The 9515-nt window shown below is 44.0% G+C and overlaps 1 protein-coding gene and 1 pseudogene across 3 annotated transcripts in view; one reads left to right on the top strand and one right to left on the bottom strand.

Annotated features, from left to right (window-relative positions):
• GLB1 (galactosidase beta 1) overlaps positions 1–9515 on the bottom strand; it is a 114249-nt gene that overhangs the window by 81400 nt on the left and 23334 nt on the right. The window lies entirely within an intron of this gene.
• Positions 2962–4351, top strand: LOC116473695 (small ubiquitin-related modifier 2-like; annotated as a pseudogene).

Here is a 9515-nt window from a genome sequence, read left to right as displayed (position 1 = left end):
TATCTATCTATCTATCTATCTATCTATCTATCTATCTATCTATCTATCGTCTATCTATCTATCATCTATCTATTTATCTATCATCTATCTATCTGTCTGTCTATACATTGCATGTCACAATAGCAATTTTGGCTCAGTTAAAACTTTAAAGTAGGGACATCTGCATTCAAGGAAGTCCATAATTAAGGTAATAAAATCTTGTTTCGCAAAACACAAAGCTAATTTATTATTTTAATAGCTATTCTTTTCTTGAAACATATCATAGACATTATTTTCAGTTACAAGTATTTCCTAACTTGAATTAATATGAAATTATACACACTGTAGACAAACCAGAGTATCTCTACGTACAGAGCATTAAATTAGATAGGTGATGAGGAAGTACACGTATGTAGCATTAAATTGGATAGGTGATGAGAAAGTGACCCTATACCTACCTTTTAGAAAGACCATATGGTTTCATCAACATTCTCAGTTATATCAAAGGAGACAGTTTGTATAGTGGTTAAAAACAAGGGCTTTGGGCTGGGTGTGGTGGCTCACGCCTGTAATCCCTGCACTTTGGGAGGCTGAGGCGGGTGGATCACGAGCTCAGGATATCGAGACCATCCTGGCTAACGTGGTGAAACCCCATCTCTACCAAAAATTAAAAAAAAAATAGCTACTCGGGAGGTTGGGTCAGGAGAATCGCTGGAACCGGAGAGGCAGAGGTTGCAGTGAGCCGAGATCATGCCACTGTACTCCAGCCCAGTGACAGAGCGAGACTCCGTCAAAAGAAAGAACGAGAAGGAAGGAAGGAAGGCAAGAAGGAAGGAAGGAAGGCAGGCAGGCAGAAAGAAAAAGGAAGGAAAGAAAGAAAGAAAGAAAGAAAGAAAGAAAGAAAGAAAGAAAGAGAGAGAGAAAGAAAGAAAGAAGTATATTACACATAGTAAAGTATTACTTTATAAAACTTTTGTTATATATACATATGTGGAGTTGTATATGTATGCATGTATATTTGGTTGCAATGTAAGATTTATTTCTATTAAGCCCGATTTTAAGAAACACTGTTTTGGGGTCTCTTCAGAAGCTAAAATGTTAGGATTTTGAAAGGCAAGACCTCAACGGGTGGTGGGGGTGTGGGTTCGACTGTTAAGCCGAGTGGAACACTGCCCTCTGGTGGATAAGGCAGCAACAGGCCACAGGTGCCAATAGAACCAGGGTTTTAAGAAGCCATCTAACTAGTGCTCTCCATTATGGGTCAGATTCCTTGTGCATCTTTAGGCTTTCAAAGGTCACAATACTAGCTTTAGTCACAGTAGCATCATAGTCCATAGTGGCTTTGGGGGTTGCCCTTGAAGCTGTATTTGGAAGCAACTGTGGCAGCATGAGTCCTAGATCACACATGCCTGAAATCCCACTGGGGAGCAGAAGTTAAACAACTCAGAGAAGAATTCATAGGGGCAAATGGAGAGCTTTACTGTATGTGAATTACAATAAAGCTAAATAAACACAAAAAACTAAGAATCATTTTTAAAAGGGCAAGTGTCAATTTAACATCACTTTATTCTTCTAGTAAATAAGGCTTTAATTTCTGTTGAAAGGAAAAGTCTCCTAAACTCACAAAAATAGAAAAATTATTTTACACCAGGTGTCTCAATGGATGCTCTTGAAAACATTCTCATAGTATATACATGGCTAAGTGTCAAATAAGTGTTCCTCACAAGTTTCCTAAGTTCAAAGGTGGCCCATGAGGTGGGAACATTCATTAGACAGGTAGAAAGGAGGCCAAGCAACTTCTGGCAGAATTCGGAAAAGGGTAGAGCTGTTTGAAATCCACCTATCTAAGTGAAAGAGGTCAGAGGAGCAGGAGATAAGGCTGGGAAAAAATGATGGGGGGAGACAATGGAATCTGGCCTTTGTCCCATACATGGTGGGACACTGTCTCTACCCTCCAATGACCTCAAAGTCCAGTCTAAATATCTCCCCACCATCCATTTACAAATATCATATTACCAAGCACCTCTTATGTGCTGAGTAATCACAGACGAGAACCACACAGATGTGGCCACAACCCATATGGAGCTTCCATCTAGCCTGGAAGAAACCCAAGGGTTAACACAGTGAGGTCAACGTGGTAAAGTAAGGGTTAGAGCAGAATGCAGCAGCAGAAATAAATGGCAGGGCAGCCAGGCGTGGCGGGGTTGAGGGGAGGGGCAAGGGCAAGTTTCTCAAAGGAAGAAACACCCCAAACTGTGTTTCTCAATATTGGCTGCACAGCAAAATCATCTATGCAAGCTTTTAAAAATAGCAAAGTTCTTTGGGAGGCCGAGGCATCCTGGCTAACACGGTGAAATCCCGTCTCTACTAAAAATACAAAAAATTAGCTGGGCTTGGTGGCAGGCACCTGTAGTCCCAGCTACAAGGGAGGCTGAGGCAGGAGAATGGCGTGAACCTGGGAGGCGGAGCTTGCAGTGAGCCGAGATCGCGCCACTGCACTCCAGCCTGGGCGACAGTGCGAGACTCTGTCTCAAAAAAAAGCAAAGTTGACCTCACCCCTAGACATTCATGTTTTAATCGGTCTTGGGAGGAACCCAGACATTGGAATTTCTTAAAGCTGCCTAGATGATATAATGTGCAGCCAAGGTTGAGAACCACTGGCCTGAGCCAAAGCCTAGGATGAAGCAAAGTTAGCCATGGGGGAAGGTGACACAGATGGAGAAAACTGCGTGTGAGGCCTGGGGGAGGGAGGGCAGGACTACAGGCCAGGAGCCACAGAGCCTCAATACAGTTGAAACATGGCAGCTGCTGAGGCAGAGGAGGAGGCCAGGGCCAGATCGAATGAGCCCTGAAGTCCAGATTCAAGGGCCGGGACTTTATGCTGAGAGCCATGGAGAAAAACTGAAATGAAAGAATGATAGGACCAGATATGTGTTTTCAAATGTTTGGCTTTTTCCTGAACGGGCAAAAAAGGCAGAAGAGATGTGGCTGTGGCCCACGGTGGTGACAATGAGATGGGCAGGAGGCAGAAGGAGGACATTCCAGGATGGTGGCCAGTTAGACGTCAGGCACAGGTGCAAACCTGAAGAAGCTCCCACTGTTCTTGGGGAGAAATCTGAGTGTCAAAATGAGAGACAGAGCGAGCATGTGAGAGACTTAAGAGAGATATCAATTTAAAAAAATATGACTACGTGTATATTAACACCTATCAGGTTCATCGTAATATACAGGGAGAAAAAATTCATTGGTCACCTTTGGAGACTGCTAGAGTACCAACTCATTACTCTGAAAAGTGATAAATACAGAGAAAGAGTCAAGCAGTTTACTTCCCCTTCACATAAAAACTGTATTTCAGGGTTACCAAAACATTGACAATGGAAAATTCTCCACTGAATCCCAGTTAATTAAATACAGAAGGGCCCGGACACAATAGCTCATGCCCGTAATCCTAGCAATTTGGGAGGCCGAGGCAGGAGAATTGCAAGAGCCCAGGAGTTCAAGACCAGTCTGGGGAACATGGCGAGACCCTGTATCTATAAAAAAATTTTAAAATTAGTGTCTCCCTCATCCACTGCTGCCGCCTCCTTCTTCTCCCACTCCTGGTGCTGCTTGCATGCTCACTCGGTGCAGTCTTGGTGCCTCTTTTGTGAAGTGGCAGCTGAGACTCAGGTGCTTGCCGTGGCAGACGAAAAGCCCAAGGAAGGAATCAAGACTGAGAACAATGATCATATTAATTTGAAGGTGGCAGGGCAGGAGGGTTCTGTGGTGCAGTTTAGGATTAAGAGGCATACACCACTTAGTAAACTAATGAAAGCCTGTTGTGAACGATAGGGATGGTCAATGAGACAGATCAGATTCCAATTTGACAGGCAACCAATCAATGAAAGAGACACACCTGCTCAGTTGGAACTGGAGGATGAAGATACAACCGATGTGTTCCAACAGCAGACAGGGGGTGTCTACTAAAAAGGGGACCTCCCACTTCACTCCAGAACTCTGTTCTTTACAGACCAAGATTACATTCTCAATTAGAAAACTGCAATTTTGTTCCACCACATCCTGACTACTACAGTATAGTTTTCTCTATTCTTTTATTTCCCCCTTCCCCATTCCTTTATTGTACACAAAGTAACTGGTAAATGTGCACAAGTATATTGCTTTTTTTTTTTTTTTTAACTAAACGGCCAATGGTATGTTTTGATTGATATCAAGTGGAGATGAGATGGGGAAAAACACCGATTCTGTAAAAATACCCCCTTTTCTTCATTAGTGGCATGCTCATTCAGCTCTTATCTTTATATTTCAGTAAGTTATTTTGCTGTTTTAACAAAAAAACAACACAAAAATCCTTGCATACTTTATTCAATTGTAGAATGTTAATGTTTTTCATTGATCATTGTAAAACCAAGGACAATTTTATAACTTTGTTGTACATAGCTGTTAAATGTAGGGCAATTTGTCTTTTAAGTAGGGTAGTCTAAAAAAAAAGGAATCCTAGATAAGTTTTTCCTTCAAGAAGCTTGTTGTTTAAACTTCTTGTTTAAAATAAATAAATAAACAAACAAAATTAGCCAGGTGTGGTGGCAGGCACCGGTAGTCTTAGCTACTCAGGAGGCTGAGGTGGGAAGATTGTTCGAGCCCAGGAGGTCAAGGCAATGCTGAGATGTGATAGTGCCACTGCAGTCCAGCCTGGGTGACAGAGAGGGACCCTGTCTCAAAATAATAATAAATGCAGAAGGAATAAAAGCATCTGAAAAACACCTTTTCCCCCACACTTAGTGAAATGGATTTAAGCTATAATCATCAATAGATGCTAAAACCATTAGAAACACTGATGGAAATTGTGTGAAGGACTGAGCATATTTTTTGTGCTCCATCTGTTCAATTTCAGCCTAAATAAAAGTGGAATAGCCAGACATTATGTCTCTCATGTTATGATTTAACACAAAGTACAGTCTCATCTAGAAAGTAGTCCTCATGGCCGGGCGCAGTGGCTCACGCTTGTAATCCCAGCACTTTGGGAGGCCGAGGCGGGCGGATCATGAGGTCAGGAGATCGAGACCACGGTGAAACCTCGTCTCTACTAAAAATACAAAAAATTAGCCGGGCATGGTGGCGGGCGCCTGTAGTCCCAGCTACTCGGAGAGGCTGAGGCAGGAGAATGGCATGAACCCGGGAGGCGGAGCTTGCAGTGAGCCGAGATCGTGCCACTGCATTCCAGCCTGGGCGACAGAGCAAGACTCCGTCACAAAAAAAAAAAGAGAAAAAAAGAAAGTAGTCCTCATTATTGAATCAAAATCACAATTGAACACAAATCTAATAATACCATAAGGAAGCAATAAGCCAAATCCAAAATGTGGGACATTTTAAAAGTCCAATGATTCAGTTGTTCCAACAAATCAATGGTATTAAAAGAAAGAAAGGGAGTATTATTTGGAAATGAAAGAACTTCAGAGGAATAATGGCCTAATGATTGCATTAGATCATTATATGTGATATGATATGTGTAATAAGGTATGGTACGATGTTCATAATATGAAATGATACGATATTCATTAGGTCAGTGTGAACCTGGTTTGGATCCTAATTCTTTTATTTTTATTACTTATTTATTATTATAATTTTTAAAGATTTTTTGGATACAGGGTCTTGCTCCATCACCCAGGCTGGAGTGCAATGGCTCAATCATATCTCCTGGCAGTCTTGAACTCCTGGGTTCAAGCGATTCTCCTGCCTCAGCAAACTATGGCATATGTATATGATGGACTACTACTCAGCAATAAAAAAGAACAAACTACTGGTATTTGTAATAATGTAGATAAATCTCAAAAATGTTGAGAGAAAGAAGCCTTACACAGTTGGGTTCACACTGCATCAACCTATTTATATGAAGTCCTGGGAAGGGCAAATCTAACCTATGGTGGGAGAAAAAATCAGAATAGTTAACTCTGGGAGAGTGGAGGTAGGTATTGCCTGGGAAGGGACGTAAGGGAACTTTCTGGGGTAATGGTAATATTCCATAGCTAGATAAGGGTTTTGGATTATGCAGGTGTAGACATTTGTTAAACCTCATCAAATGGTACGTTTAAGATATGTGCATTTCATTGTATGTAAATTTTACCTTGGGGGAAAAAGGGGCTACTAACAAACACTGACTGCTAGTTAATGATATGCCTACTGAAGTATTTATTTTAGCGAGAGGAGGGCATTGGTATCTGCAAATTATTTTGAAATGCATCCAAAAAATAAGATGAATTGATAGACAGATGGAGGGATGGACTGATAGTAATGTGTTAACGGTATGATCTTTCAACTCTCTCTGAAAATTTTTCCTAGCAAAATGTTGACACAAATAAAAATGCAGAGTGATAAAATGAATTATGGTTTATATTGTATGTGTATTGTACATGCATGTTTGTATATATACAAATATACATACATGATCAAACGTTATGCAGCTCTGGAGAGTATGCAGCCCTTGCCATTGTGAAATGATCTCCGATGGATATCCCAGCACTTTGGGAGCGATATAGAGTGAAAACAGAAGGCAGAGGAGGAGAGTTTTTTGTTTTTGAGTCAGGGTCTTGCTCAGTTGCTCTGGCTGGAGTGCAGCAGCATGATCATGGCTTGACCTCCTGGGCTCAAGTGATCCTCCCACCTCAGTTCCCAAGTAGATGGGACCACAGGGGTGCGCCACCATGCTCAGCTAATAATTTTCAAATTTTCTGTAGAGATAGGATCTCACTATGTCGCCCAGGCTGGTCTCCAACTGCTGGCCTCAAGCAATCCTCCCACCTCACGATCCCAAAGTTCTGGGATTACTGGCGTGAGCCACCGTGCCCAGCCTGAAAAGTGTTTTTTTGGTTGTTTTTTTGTTTGTTTTTTGAGACGGAGTTTCACTCTTGTGATCCAGGCTGGAGTGCAATGGCACAGTCTCGGCTCACTGCAACCTCCGCCTCCCCAGTTCAAGCAATTCTCCTGCCTCAGCCTCCCGCCCCCATACCTGGCTAATTTTTGTATTTTTAGTAGAGACAGGGTTTCACCACGTTGGCCAGGCTGGTCTCAAGCTCCTGACCTCAGGTGACCCGCTGCCTCGGCCTCCCAAAGTGCTGGGATTACAGATGTGAGCCACCACGCCTGGCCTTTAAAAGTTTTTAAAAACATGCCTATATCAGCTGTAGCTCTGCGAATGGTCTTGCGCAAGCTCAGTATGCTTTGTGCTGATTGTCTCAACTTACACTCAGATCTTATGTCTTTTTGCCTTCCTGCCCCAACACTGGGGGAATGAGTTCAGCCCAGAAGTCCAGGAGCACGGGTAGTCCATGCCTCTGGGGGCAACCTTCAGCCAAAGAGGGACAAAGAGAATGGCCTCAACAGCAGATCATCAGGATGTGAGTCTGCACCTTGTTATCTCATGAATGTCAAATAGCAAGAACCTTATAGCTGGTGCTAAGTGGGGTGGTAACGCCTCAAAGACAAATACCAAGGCCCTCAACTATGCGGGACCGGGAGGAGGCATGGAGAAAAAGGGAGCAGTCGGTATCTGCACTGGCTCCACCCCTGGAGTGGGGCAGAGTTGGGGGTTACTGGTCATTGAAAGGAGCGTGAGGTTAGCTGGCTTTTATTAAGTGATTTGGAAGCTTTGAAGACAGTGACTGTTTGATGGGCTCAGGTGAGCCATCCACTCAGGGCATCCTGTGAATGTCAGAGGCTTCTGTGGCAATGTTTAAAGAGACTGACATCTCAGGCCACAAAAGTAAGACCTAACCATGGGGGTCACTGGGAATGGATCTTGAGGGGGAAAATCCCAGGCCGGATATGGGGAAGTTACTGGTAGGGTGTATTCTCCCATGACCTATATTCCATTGGTAAAAGCCTAGTCCCTATGCTGTTGGGAGGATCCTTGGAACCTAGACATGACACTGGTCTACAGGAAATGAGGTGAGGATGCCAGAACTGCCTTGGCATCCTGAGAAAGGTATAGAATGGCTCAAGAGGTGGGAATGTAAAAAGGGTGACCAGAGACCCCACTACCTGGCACTACTCCCCAGGAGAGCCCAGAGAACTCTCCCTTCAGGAAGGCACTGGTGAGAAGGGCCCTGGCATACTTGGGAAGCCCCCCAAGTGGGGCCATCCTCTACAGGCAAGAATGACAGAGCATGCTGCCATGGCAAGGGGCGCCCTAGTGTAGCTGGGGATGATGAGGTTCTGGCATAACCAACATTGGACCGCTTAACCATCAGAAGCAGGAAGGCACAATTACCACAACAACCAGCAAGTGGCAACTTGTCAGGTCACAGTGGCAACCAGGGTGTGCTGACCTGTGGACCAGGAGTGACCTTACACAGTGGCTCATAAGCCACACATTGCTGTGGGGTGAGATGGCCAGGCAATCAGCACGAGTACTGCTTGACATGTTTAAAAACTTGTGAGCAAAAGGCTGATGTCAACAACTGCATGGAAAAGTGAGATTCCTTCATCCAATTCCCAGCTTTGAGCCAGTTCTCCAACATACAGTCAACAAAATTTGACTGAAGGAAAGGCTGGATGGATCCCCTTGAGGAAGGACCCTGCAATACCACCCCACACAGTAAATATTCCTCCAATCCTTCCCAACAAGACTCAAGGTAACTGTGTCCTAAGAAAAGGGGCACCCCAAGGCCACCACCTTCTGAGGACTATTGGATACAGTCTGAACTGGCATGGTAGCACCAGGGAACCTGAAATGCCATCACTCTCCCTTATCACTCTTAGGGAGGCCAGGAATAAAGGGAGCCTTGGCCCCAGTCCTTTTCACAGAGAGTCCAACAAATCAGAGGATCTGTCACATGGTTATTTCCCTGGCTCTGAGTTCAAAGTGGGATGGTTTTACATAATGGCCTGCAGAACCCTCATCATGAGTAGGAGCCATCATGGATCAAGTGGAAGCTCTGGAACTGCCCACTCCCCACTCCCACTCAAGATAAATCTGAAGCAAGACCACAATCCTCTGGGAATTGTAGCTATTAGTGCCCCCTCCACAAAGACTTAAAGATCATTTCCATCATGTTCATTCAAATCGCCCGTGAGCCTCTGCCAGAAAAAACAGATCACGGTACATGATGGTGGCCCGTTAATTAACCGAGTAGTAGCTCCAACAGCAGCTACCATGTGGGTGTGGGATTACCACTGGGACACAACAACACAGCCTCTGATATTTGGTTTGCGATTAATGTTCTAATCTTTTCAAATCCTACTGATAAAAAGGATTGAAAATAGTTCGTGAGTGAGCAGGACAGCAGTATATTCTCCCTCTTGCCCGGGGCTGTGTCCACTGCCCTGCTGTATCACATGAGACTTGGACTGTCTGTGCATTCATGGACTGTCATGGTCTGAGAGATGAACACCACCATGTTATTTGAACCAGGAGAGCAGGGGACATGTCTCTGAAACAAAAACCTAGAAAAGCCACAGAGAGGGGATCAAGACGGACAGCTGCAGAAGCAGTATCACTTAAAAGACAGCTGATCATTGTTGACTGTCACAGCCAGAGTAAA

Source organism: Hylobates moloch, unplaced genomic scaffold (assembly GCF_009828535.3).
Source record: "Hylobates moloch isolate HMO894 unplaced genomic scaffold, HMol_V3 SCAFFOLD_8, whole genome shotgun sequence".
NCBI classification, from domain to species: Eukaryota; Metazoa; Chordata; class Mammalia; order Primates; family Hylobatidae; genus Hylobates; species Hylobates moloch.
This window is presented reverse-complemented; position numbering and strand designations above follow the sequence as displayed.